Source organism: Anabrus simplex, chromosome 2 (assembly GCF_040414725.1).
Source record: "Anabrus simplex isolate iqAnaSimp1 chromosome 2, ASM4041472v1, whole genome shotgun sequence".
NCBI classification, from domain to species: Eukaryota; Metazoa; Arthropoda; class Insecta; order Orthoptera; family Tettigoniidae; genus Anabrus; species Anabrus simplex.
The window spans coordinates 988,170,920-988,183,076 of record NC_090266.1 but is presented as its reverse complement, the minus strand read 5'-3'; the positions used below and the strand labels follow the sequence as shown (position 1 = coordinate 988,183,076).

At 43.5% G+C, this 12,157-nt stretch overlaps 2 protein-coding genes across 3 annotated transcripts in view; one reads left to right on the top strand and one right to left on the bottom strand.

Annotated features, from left to right (window-relative positions):
* The window catches only part of LOC136863754 (constitutive coactivator of peroxisome proliferator-activated receptor gamma), a 1,011,420-nt gene that overhangs the window by 206,178 nt on the left and 793,085 nt on the right, over window positions 1-12,157 (bottom strand). The gene's annotated exons all lie outside the window — the stretch shown is intronic.
* Window positions 1-12,157, top strand: part of LOC136864906 (uncharacterized) — a 349,415-nt gene that overhangs the window by 344 nt on the left and 336,914 nt on the right. The gene's annotated exons all lie outside the window — the stretch shown is intronic.

The following is a 12,157-nucleotide window of genomic DNA, read 5'->3' as shown; positions in this document are numbered from 1 at the left end:
ATTAAGACTTTTAAAAATGTTAAACCTGAACGATACCCATCAGCTCTGAAGAACGGTCGCGATTACTATTCATTATATTTCCTTACGCGACATGCATAAGGAAGACAACGATTTCTATTCTACAACTTCAGACTACTGCTTTATTCTGGTGTCCCCAGGCGACTATCTCGAGTAATGTTTTCTATTAATGGTCCAGAAATGGTTATTTAATGGCCCTAGCCTAAATCAGCGTTTCCACTTAACGAGTATATGGATTGTACATCTGAAGGCTATGCGACTTCGCTAATTATTCTCTCGACCACTTTGTCTAAGGTTCTGTAATCAAATTTTGGCGCATTTACGGATGCAGCACTTTAAGCACTTCCTTCTCCGGCCACAAATTTAGGATTCTGGCATCTCTCAACGCCATTATTAGTTAAAGGGACATAGCATGTTGTTACACGCCTTAATATGGCAATATAGGTTATAGATGCTAAGGTATTTACCAAGAAACAGGGAAGAGAGACAGATTCCTTGCAGTTAATGAAATCGATTCTTAACAACAATTATAAAATGTGATTCAAAGTTAAGTAGGTCCAAACATGTTTGTGAACACTGTATATCATTTATGTTCCGGCTCCACGGCTAAATGGTTAGCGTGCTTGGTCACAGGGGTCCCGGGTTCGATTCCCGGCAGGGTCAGGAATTTTAACCATCATTGGTTAATTTCACTGGCACTGGGGCTGGGTGTATGTGTCGTCTTCATCATCATTTCATCCTCATCACGACGCGCAGGTCACCTACGAGTGTCAAATCGAAAGACCTGCACCTGGTGAGCCGAACATGTCCTCGGACACTCCCGACACTAAAAGCCATACGCCATTTAATTTCATCATTTATGTTGGTATTTCCTTAGAACACAAGTGAGCAACAAGAGGAAGTGGAGGATATTTGTATTCTGCGAACAAACACTACCGGTACGAGTAACGGTGGGAAGCCAGTCGTGGTAAATCCCAGACAGGCAAGGACTCTTAAGCCCTTGCAGTAAATGAAACACAACAATGCAGACAACTATTTCTTTTACACACTGCTTCACGATAAGTGGTGAACACGATCACATCGTGTTAACATTCGATAGGAGACATAACTGGAATTTTCACCCTTGAGTAAAATAATTTAAGTAATTTTATGTAGTGCCGGCACCGTGGTGTACGGGTAGCGTGCCTGCCTCTCACCCGGAGGTCCCGGGTTCGATTCCCGACTAGGTCCGGGATTTTTACCTGGACCTGAGGGCTGGTTCGAGGTGCACTCAGCCTACGTGATTAGACGGTGAGATAGCGGCCCCGGTCTAGAAAACCAAGAACAACGGCCGAGAGGATTCGTCGTGCTGACCACACGACACCTCGTAATCTGCAGGCCTTCGGGTTGAGCAGCGGTCGCTTGGTAGGCCAAGGCCCTTCAATTGCTGTAGTGCCACGGGGTTTGGTTTGCTTTGGTTTGGTTTGGAATTTAACGTAGTTATAGAAATATTCAACGGTCAAAGGGCCACTGTAAACGCCCTACAGTAGCCTTACGCGCTTTTTTTTCACTTAATTTGCAGAGAAATAATGCCAAAGAACTTACTACGATGCATTTAAGAGTGAAAATTTCCAGGTAGGGCTATAGGCTACTGCTATAGGAATTTCACGTGTCTTGATCACTCTATCCCGCGTAAGAAGGAAATTTTCTGTTCTTCTTTTCCCACCGCTTGTCCCACACCTGTGGGGTCGCGGGTGCTAACTGCGTAGCACATGTGGATTTGGCCCTGTTTTAGGGCAGGATGCTCTTCCCGACGCCAACCGTATATGGAAAGATGCAATCACTATTGCGCGTTCCTGTGGTGGTTGGTAGTGTGGTATGTTGTCTGGATATGAAGAGGAGAGTGTTGGGACGGACACATAAACCCAGTCCCCGAGCCCGAGGAATTAATCAGAGGCGATTCAAATCCCCGAACCGGCCGGGAATCGAACCCAAGACCCTCTGAACCGAAGGCCAGTACGCTGACCATTCAGCCAACGAGTCGAACAGAGGAAATTTTCTGTTCATCTGCACATAAACTTGGAGTTACAATAATATTGGTTTTTATGTCCTAATAACTACTTTTTCATTTTTCGGAGACGTCGAGGTGCCGAAATTTTGTCCCACAGGAATTCTTTTACGTGCCAGTAAATCTGTCGACATGAGGCTGTCGTGTCTAACGATAGGAGAGATACATTCAAATATTGGTCTAAAGCAGGTATGTAGGCCTAAGTTATCACCAATATTACCTATACTTTTTATTAACGATATTTTGGATAATGAAGGGAAGGAGGATAGGACATGCCCATGTCTGAGCAATGGAGAAAATCCTAGCCTGGCTGCCTTTGATACCAGCCGGTATGCAAAATAGTATCAAGAAAGCCGCTGAATACTGCAGGAATTGGAATTTGAAAATCAACATTATACAAACAAAAGCAATGTTTTAACAACTTGCTTTACGTCGCACCGACACAGATAGGTCATATGGCGACGATGAGACAGGAAAGACCTAGGAGTGGGAAGGTAACAGCCGAGGCCTTAATTAAGGTACAGCACCAGCATTTGCCTGGTGTGAAAATAAGAAACCACGGAAAAACATATTCAGGGTTGCCGACAGTGGGGTTCGAACCTACTACCTCCAGGATTCAGGCTGACAGCTGCGCGCCTCTAACCGCACGGCAAACTCGCCCCGTCTGTAATGGTTTGTAAACAAGGTAACAAATTAAAGAAAAACGAATGGTGGTGGTTAGCAGACGTAGAACTTGAAGTGGTAAAAAAATAGAATACTTAGGTATTATAACAACATCAAATAGAATGTGGAATCTACAAATAAGGAGAGCTAAAATGAAAGGGTTAAGTCGCTGTACCTAACCGAAGCGAAAGCATTTGCCAAGTATGTTTTCATTAATCAAGAACGAAAGTTAGAGGTTCGAAGGCGATCAGATACCGCCCTAGTTCTAACCATAAACGATGCTAGCTAGCGATCCGCCGAAGTTCCTCCGATGACTCGGCGGGCAGCTCCCGGGAAACCAAAGCTTTTGGGTTCCGGGGGAAGTATGCTTACAAAGCTGAAACTTAAAGGAATTGACGGAAGGGCACCACCAGGAGTGGAGCTTGCGGCTTAATTTGACTCAACACGGGAAACCTCACCAGGCCCGGACACCGGAAGGATTGGCAGATTGAGAGCTCTTTCTTGATTCGGCGGGTGCATGGCCGTTCTTAGTTGGTGGAGCGATTTGTCTCGCCATGTTTGGAAAGAAGGATGCCAAACAATGACTATAAGCTACATAAAAATGTTTTAAACGCTCTTGTGATATCAAAAGCGTTGTATGGGGCAGAAGATTGAAGTACAGTAGATAAAAAAGAACTAGACGTAATTAATAATAAATTCTGCAAAAAAAGAATGGGCTTACTAGAATGAACAGCTAACAACGGAGTCAGAATACTATTTGAAGATATAAGCATACAAGCTTGAAAGGTAATAAAATACTAGCTGAGATTAAGATGGGGGAAACAGTGGGGGTGGGGAACTGAATTTAGCATATCAACACCAGATGTCCGACTCGTTGGCTGAATGGTCAGCGTCCTGGCCTTCGGTTCGGAGGGTCCTGGGTTCGATTCCCGGCCGTGTCGAGGATTTTAACCTTCATTGGTTAATTCCAATGGCCCGGGGGCTGGATGTTTGTGCTGTCCTCACCATCCCATCAACACACACACCACACATAACACTATCGTCCACCACAATACCACGCAGTTACCTACACAGGGCACATGCCGCCCACCCCCATCGGAGGGTCTGCCTTACAAGGGCTGCACTCGGCTAGAAATAGCCAAACGAAATTAGTATAACACCAGATGAAACATTTAACCGAGGATTACTGATTAACGAAAACCGAGCTCGATAGCTGCAGTCGCGTAAGTACGGCCAGTATCCAGTATTCGGGAGATAGTGGGTTGGAACCCCACTGTCGGCAGCACTGAAGACGGTTTTCCGCGGTTTCCCATTTTCACATCTGTACCTTAATTAAGGCAACGGCTGCTTCCTTCACACCCCTAGCCCTTTCCCGTCCCATCGTCTCCATAAGACCTATCTATGTCGGTGCGACGTAAAGCCAATAGCAAAAAAAAAAAAAAAAAAATCATGAACGAAAGTCAAAAGGATGCTCCATAGAACAGGAATAGGAGAATACTGGGATAAAGAGATTCAGAACAAAGACAAGAAATGGGGCAAGAAAGTAACGATTAGAGTGAAAAATATTGAGAAGCAAATGATTATGGCAGAATACAAGACTAAAAGGACGTTATTCGAATTATGTGAAATTACTCAAAAATTGTCAATTAAGGGCCGGTTCTACCACCTACTGGTAAAGTAGCGCGTAACTTGCCCTCCGCGTAAAAGTATGTTTCCTTTCGACCACTCCCAGTTAGCGCTGTCTGTCTGTCTGTTAGGTCATCAGCCCAGAGGCTGGTTGGATCCTCAAATAGCACCACCAAAGGTTATGCGGTTATAAGGAAACCTCAAAAACCAATGGCAGCACCAAAATGAGGCGTATTAGGCAAGATGAGGAGTGAGATAGTTTGCCATTGCTTTCCTCACTGGGTCAGAAAGTACTATTGCAGCATGACTGACCCTATGAGTAGCACCTTTCATAACACTCAGATGCACTACTCATGCTCTGAATGTCATTACTCAGCACTACCCATAACCCCAGCAACTTCCATATTGTCACAGCCATGGATGTTGACTGGGACTTCAGTGGAAGCTACACTTTACTCTGGCCTGTGCCAAGAGATGGAAGCAAAAGTACTGTATCCATAAAGAAATGACAGCAGGCAGAGGTAGCGCTATCAGCAGCATAAATCGTAGTAACCCGGCGCGTAATTTATCGGCCACTTCGAGCGCCCGATAAGACATTACCTGCCGGGCAAGTTTTTGAGAGTTGAACATTATTAGCTGCATTTCTAGTGGCATACAACTTAAATTAGCTTAGTATACTGAATAAAGCATGATACTGTAACAGTGACCGATATTCTATTGCAGGATTTTGAACATTAATGCTTCCCTTGAGTTGCAACGGTCACACCAGCCTCTCGCATCGGTAGCGTAGGGAACACATTTTATACGTCGAGCTTTCGTAAAGAAACTTTAAAAGGGTATAAAATCAAAATCTATTTGGAAATAATTTCAAATGGCTTTAATTTTCTACTTTTTCAGTTTTCAGACATGAGGTATAACTTATTATAAGTATCCTAATTATATGAAGTGTTCTCGTAGCGTAATGGCTGATGCGCTCACTTCGTAACACGAGGAATGCAGGTTCGCGTCTTTATTATGACGAATCTTTTTTATTTTCATTATTAGCGTTTTCATGTTTGTGGGTTACTGTAGTCACGTCCTAGTTCGTGAACCATGGGTAACGGCCGAGTGTCCTAGTAAGTCGTCCTGAGAGTCGGGATACCAGTTGCTATGGAATAGGAGTGGGCATCTCGGACATATTCTGAGTCATGGCCCTCCTTGTGTTCAGGCGGCTAGGACTATACAATTCACCGGTGGTCCATAATCCGTTACAGGAGAGAACCTCATTTGGACTATGTGCAAGTAGGGTAGCATTCTGCTTCATGAATTTACCGAGCTCAGAACACTTTAAGCAAGCCTCGGACCTATGGGAGGAACGGAGTCCCACTCCCATTTGACAGGCGAGGGACTCCTTGGAAACAACTTGGCGAACGAAATGGAATTCGATGGGGAGCTATCAATATTAATGGGGCTTATGGAATAAAGAAGGTAGAACTGGCTGAGCCAGCAAAGAGGATGCATCTGGATGTGCTAGGAGTAAGTGATATTCGGGTAAGGGGAGATAATGAGGAAGAGATAGGAGATTATAAAGTGTACTTGACGGGTGTTAGAAAGGGAAGGGCAGAGTCTGGGGTAGGGCTCTTTATCAGGAATACCATTGCACGCAACATAGTTTCTGTTAGGCACGTAAATGAGCGAATGATGTGAGTAGATTTGTCAGTTGGAGGAATTAGGACAAGAATAGTGTCCGTGTATTCACCATGTGAGGGTGCAGATGAGGATGAAGTTGACAAGTTTTATGAAGCATTGAGCGACATCGTGGTCAGGGTCAACAGCAAGGATAGAAAAGTGCTAATGGGCGATTTCAATGCGAGAGTTGGGAATAGAATTGAAGGATACGAAAGGGTGATTGGTAAATGTGGGGAACATATGGAAGCTAATGGGAATGGGAAGCGTTTGCTCGATTTCTGTGCTAGTATGGGTTTAGCTGTTACGAATACATTCTTCAAGCATAAGGTTATTCACTGCTACACGTGAGAGTCTAGGGGTACCAGAACCATAATAGACTATATCTTAACAGACTTTGAATTCAGGAAATCTGTTAGGAATGTACGAGTTTTTCGCGGATTTTTTGATGATACAGACCATAAAGGGATCTGTAGTGAACTATCTCTAGGCCTAGGGTAGAGAAACTGAAATCTGTCTGCAAACGAATAAGGGTAGAAAATCTCTAGGACGAGGAAATTAGACAGAAGTACATGGATATGATTAGTGAGAAGTTTCGAACAGTAGACAATAAGCAGGTTCAGGATATAGAAAGTGAATGGGTGGCATAAAGGGATGCTGTAGTAGAAACAGCAAGGGAATACCTAGGAACAACTGTGTGTAAAGATGGGAAAAGGCGAACATTTTGGTGGAATGATGAAGTGAGAGCAGCCTGTAAACGTAAAAAGAAGGCTTATCAGAAATGGCTCCAAACAAGGGCCGAGGCAGACAGGGATTTGTACGTAGATGAAAGAAACAGAGCGAAACAAATAGTTGTTGAATTAAAAAAGAAGTCATGGGAAGATTGTGGCAATAACCTGGAAAGGCTAGGTCAAACAGCAGGGAAACCTTTCTGGACAGTAATAAAGAATCTTAGGAAGGGAGGGAAAAAGGAAATGGACAGTGTTTTGAGTAATTCAGGTGAACTCATAGTAGATCCCAGAGAATCACTGGAGAGGTGGAGGAAATATTTTGAACATCTTCTCAATGTAAAAGGAAATCATCCTGGTGGTGTTGCAAACAGCCAAGCTCATGGGGAGGAGGAAAAGGATGTTGGTGAAATTATGCTTGAGGAAGTGGAAAGGGTGGTAAATAAACTCCGTTGTCATATGGCACCAGGAATAGATGAAATTAGACCTGAAATGGTGAAGTATAGTGGGAAGGCAGGGAAGAAGTGGCTTCATAGAGTAGTAAAATTAGCGTGGATTGTTGGTAAGGTACCTTCAGATTGGACAAAAGCAGTAATTGCACCTATCTATAAGCAAGGGAACAGGGAGGATTGCAGCAACTATCGAGGTATCTCATTGATTAGTATACCAGGCAAAGTATTCACTGGCATCTTGGAAGGGAGGGTGCGATCAGTCGTTGAGAGGAAGTTGGATGAAAACCAGCGTGGTTTCAGACCACAGAGAGGCTGTCAGGATCAGATTTTCAGTATGCGCCAGGTAACTGAAAATGCTACGAGAGGAATAGGCAGTTGTGTTTATGTTTTGTAGATCTAGAGAAAGCATAAATGACATGGTACCGAGGGAAAGGATGTTCACTATACTGGGGGACTATGGAATTAAAGGTAGATTATTAAAATCAATCAAAGGCATTTATGTTGACAATTGGGCTTCAGTGAGAATTGATGGTAGAATGAGTTCTTGGTACAGGGTACTTACAGGGGTTAGACAAGGCTGTAATCTTTCACCTTTGCTGTTCGTAGTTTACATGGATCATCTGCTGAAAGGTATAAAATGGCAGGGAGGGATTGAGTTAGGTGGAAATGTAGTATGAAGTCTGGCCTATGCTGACGACTTGGTCTTAATGGCAGACTGTGCCGAAAGCCTGCAGTCTAATATCTTGGAACTTGAAAATAGGTGCAATGAGTATGGTATGAAAATTAGCCTCTCGAAGACTAAACTGATGTCAGTAGGTAAGAAATTCAACCGAATTGAATGTCAGATTGGTGATACAAAGCTAGAACAGGTCGATAATTTCAAGTATTTAGGTTGTGTGTTCTCCCAGGATGGTAATATAGTAAGTGAGATTGAATCAAGGTGTAGTAAAGCTAATGCAGTGAGCTCGCAGTTGCGATCAGCAGTATTCTGTAAGAAGGAAGTCAGCTCCCAGACGAAACTATCTTTACATCGGTCTGTTTTCAGACCAACTTTGCTTTACGGGAGCGAAAGCTGGGTGGACTCAGGATAACTTATTCATAAGTTAGAAGTAACAGACATGAAAGTAGTGATAATCATTGCTGGTAAAACAGATGGGTACAATGACAGGAGGGTACTCGGAATGAGGCGATAAAGGCTTATTTAGGAATGAACTCGATGGATGAAGCTGTACGCATAAACCGGCTTCGGTGGTGGGGTCATGTGAGGCGAATGGAGGAGGATAGGTTACCTAGGAGAATAATGGACTCTGCTATGGAGGGTAAGGGAAGTAGAGGGAGACCAAGACGACGATGGTTAGACTCGGTTTCTAACGATTTAAAGATAAAATATATAAAACTAAATTAAACCACAATACTAGTTGCAAATCGAGGATTGTGGCGACGTTTAGTAAATTCTCAGAGACTTGCAGACTGAACGCTGAAAGGCATAACAGTCTATAATGATAATGTATGTTATTAGCGTTGTGTTAGTCTGTACACCTCTTTTCATACGTTCCTTTGTTAATACTATATTTCATTGAAATGTTTTACCACAATATTATGTCTACTAGGAAATTGCTTTATATGTGTGCTACTTATAGAAAGTGATGTTATGATTAATAGCATATAGGACTGTCGCCCAGGTAGCAGATTCTCTATCAGTTGTTTACATAGCCTTCTTGTAAATTATTTCGAAGAAATTGGAAACTATTCCATTCCCGAATTGCTCTTCCTATGAATGGATACTTACCCCGATTAGTTCTTTACATTTACAGTACCTACCAACTTTATCTTCATAAAGTTAAACATTAGAATGAAATGCATTATCAATAAATGGAAGCATGTGGAACTAAACGAGGTCACAGTGCTAGTTGCAAATAGAGGATCGTGGAGCTACTTGATCAATTCACAGAAGCCTGCAGATAGAATGCTCAAAGGCAATAAGTCCGTAAGGAAGATGTGTGTATATACGTATATGGAAGCGCGTAAAAGGGAGTTAAGAAGAACGGCAGGGAACGAAAATAAATTTTGAAATGTAAATTACAGATACGATGAAAACCTGCATACCTTCTATTACGGAGCAAGCGACTTGACCAATCTACTACAAGAATACTTTTCAAAAACGCTTCTTTACATGACAGGTTATAACTGGCGTAAGAAAATGTAATCTCGAGCTTTTAATCCCAATTAGGTATTGATACTGAAGCTCATAGATTACAATCACGAAAGCTTAACATAAATCGTTGCCCATAAATCTTAAAACTCCCCTTATTACGCTTTTTGGTGATAATCAGCAGATGTAAGCACAGGAAAATAAGACAATCGAAATGAGTTTCATACATCTGACGATAGATAGCACCACACTCGAAAGCGAGAAGTCGCTGAAAAACAGTCTAGCCAACTTCGTATATCGCTGTCTAGCTCCGGGTAGCTACCTAGCGCTTGCGCGGAGGTGGTTGGACGCAAGCCAAAGTACCAGCCGATTTACACCCCCAGGTAGTTTACCTCCCGGGCAGCTGCCAGCCACTTTACCAGCAGATGGTAGAACCGGCCCTAAGAACGAAAGGCTTCCAAACAGAGAAGTAAGAGTTATGGTGTGGTGGCTAATGGGACTAGGCCCTGTATAAGAATAAGGGTCAGGGAGAGAAATATGACGAGAACCGTTGTTTACTTTGTAGGGGGGGGGGGGGGGATAATGGAAGAGCTGCAACTGTTAAGAGTTGGTAGGGAGACGGACGCAATTAGCGTAAAATATCTAGGAACAAGAAGTATATTTTTGCTATTTGCTTTACGTCGCACCAACACAGTTAGGTCTTATGGCGACGGTGGGACAGGAAAGGCCTAGAAGTGGGAAGGAAGCGGTCGTGGCCTTAATTAAGGTACAGCCCCAGCATTTTTCTGGTGTGAAAATGGGAAAACACGGAAAACCATCTTCAAGGCTGCCGACAGTGGGATTCGAACCCACTATCTTCCCGATGCAAGCTCACAGCTGCGCGACTCTATCTGCACAGCCAACTCGCCCGGTAAGGGTATATAAAGAAAACTAGAAAGATAGAAAGAATTCTACACACTCGTTAAATTATTGAATAAGTATTGGATTGCACCGGGAAGAACTAAACGTTTTTGGTATTAAAGTATTTGGCAAGATGAAATAGGAAAAAATTAAACAAGCATTAGTGAAAATAATTGCTAGTAGGGTTTAATATAATATTAAATATAGCAATAGATAAACTGTTGTCCTGTTGTGTCATTATTCTTTTTTTTTTTCCTGAAGGATTTGATGGTATTACAAATCTATACACCACAACAGAAGTCTTGAATACCGACAAAACGAGTATTCTGAGATATTCTATGCTGCACTGACATAAGTACGTTATTCATTAGACTATCACAAACAGGAAATTCGCAGTGTTTACGACAGGGATGTTTTCTCCTCGTATACTGGTCATGTTGAACTAATCTTGAGTGCTGTAGCAGATGGTGCGATGTCCCATATCACCAAACGCTATAGTCAGTTTGTGTTCAGCAGTAACATGCCACGCACACTAATACAAACATTTGACAGGATTCAGACAGTGGCTCTACTTTCGGCAGGCCATACACAGCAAGATGTTGCCGATCGGTTGAATGCCACACAAAGCAGCATGTCTTAGGTGTGGAGATAGTACAGAGAAACGGAAAATATGAACGATAGGCCTCGTTCTGGCCGTCCTCGTGTTACAACACCAGCCCAGGATTGTTATCTCCAAGCGTCGGCTCGCTGACGTCCAACATCAACTGCCAGGGTTCTTAGGAGTGACCTCTCCAGAGTAACCGGGGTGCGCAAAAGACTGCATGAGGTTGGTTTTCAGGCCAGAACGCCAATGAGAAGCTTTGCACTGAACCAACGGAACCAAGAGTATCGAAGGAACTGGACTCTTGTTTATCAACACTGGACCATTGCAGAATGGGATAATGTCATGTTTACCGATGAGACCAGGACTGGTTTGAGACCTGATACCCGACGTACAAGAATGTGGAGAAACTCTGGACAACGTCATCATACAGACATGGCCATGAAGTCCATTCATATACAGACGGAAGTGTTATGTTTTGGGCAGGAATAATGCTGGGACGGCGTGCCCCTATCATTCCTATCCAGAGTGCACTGAATGGCCCCCGATACATTCAAGAGGTTCGAGGGCCGATGACCAAGATGTTAGGCCCCTTTAAACAACAAGCAAAAGATTGTATAACCATTTGTGCGGCCCTTCTATTCGGGTGACAAGGCAAGACCGCCATCATGGGACAGTGTTGCGGTGTTTCCAAAGACACATCACCGGGCGAGTTGGCTGTGCGCGTAGAGGCGCGCGGCTGTGAGCTTGCATCCGGGAGATAGTAGGTTCGAATCCCACTATCGGCAGCCCTGAAGATGGTTTTCCGTGGTTTCCCATTTTCACACCAGGCAAATGCTGAGGCTGTACCTTAATTAAGGCCACGGCCGCTTCCTTCCAACTCCTAGGCCTTTCCTATCCCATCGTCGCCATAAGACCTATCTGTGTCGGTGCGACGTAAAGCCCCTAGCAAAAAAAAAAAAAAGACACATCATCACACGAATGGATTGACCTGCACAGTCTCCAGACATCAGTGCAATTGAACATGCATGGGACATGCTGAAAGTGACCATTTTAGAGCGTCCAAACCGAGCGGACAATCTTCAGAAAATTACGGAAGATGCAGTAGAGGATTGAGAATGTTTGACCTGAGACAGACTTGATGAATTCATCTGAAGCATGCAGCACAGGTTGGAAGAACTCATCAGTAAGCGGGGTAGTCATACACATTACCTAAGACTGCTAACACTGTGCGATGGACAGACTTTCAAAGTATTGTTGCCTGGACTTTATTTCAGAAGATACATTTTGTTTTGCTTGTTCGGT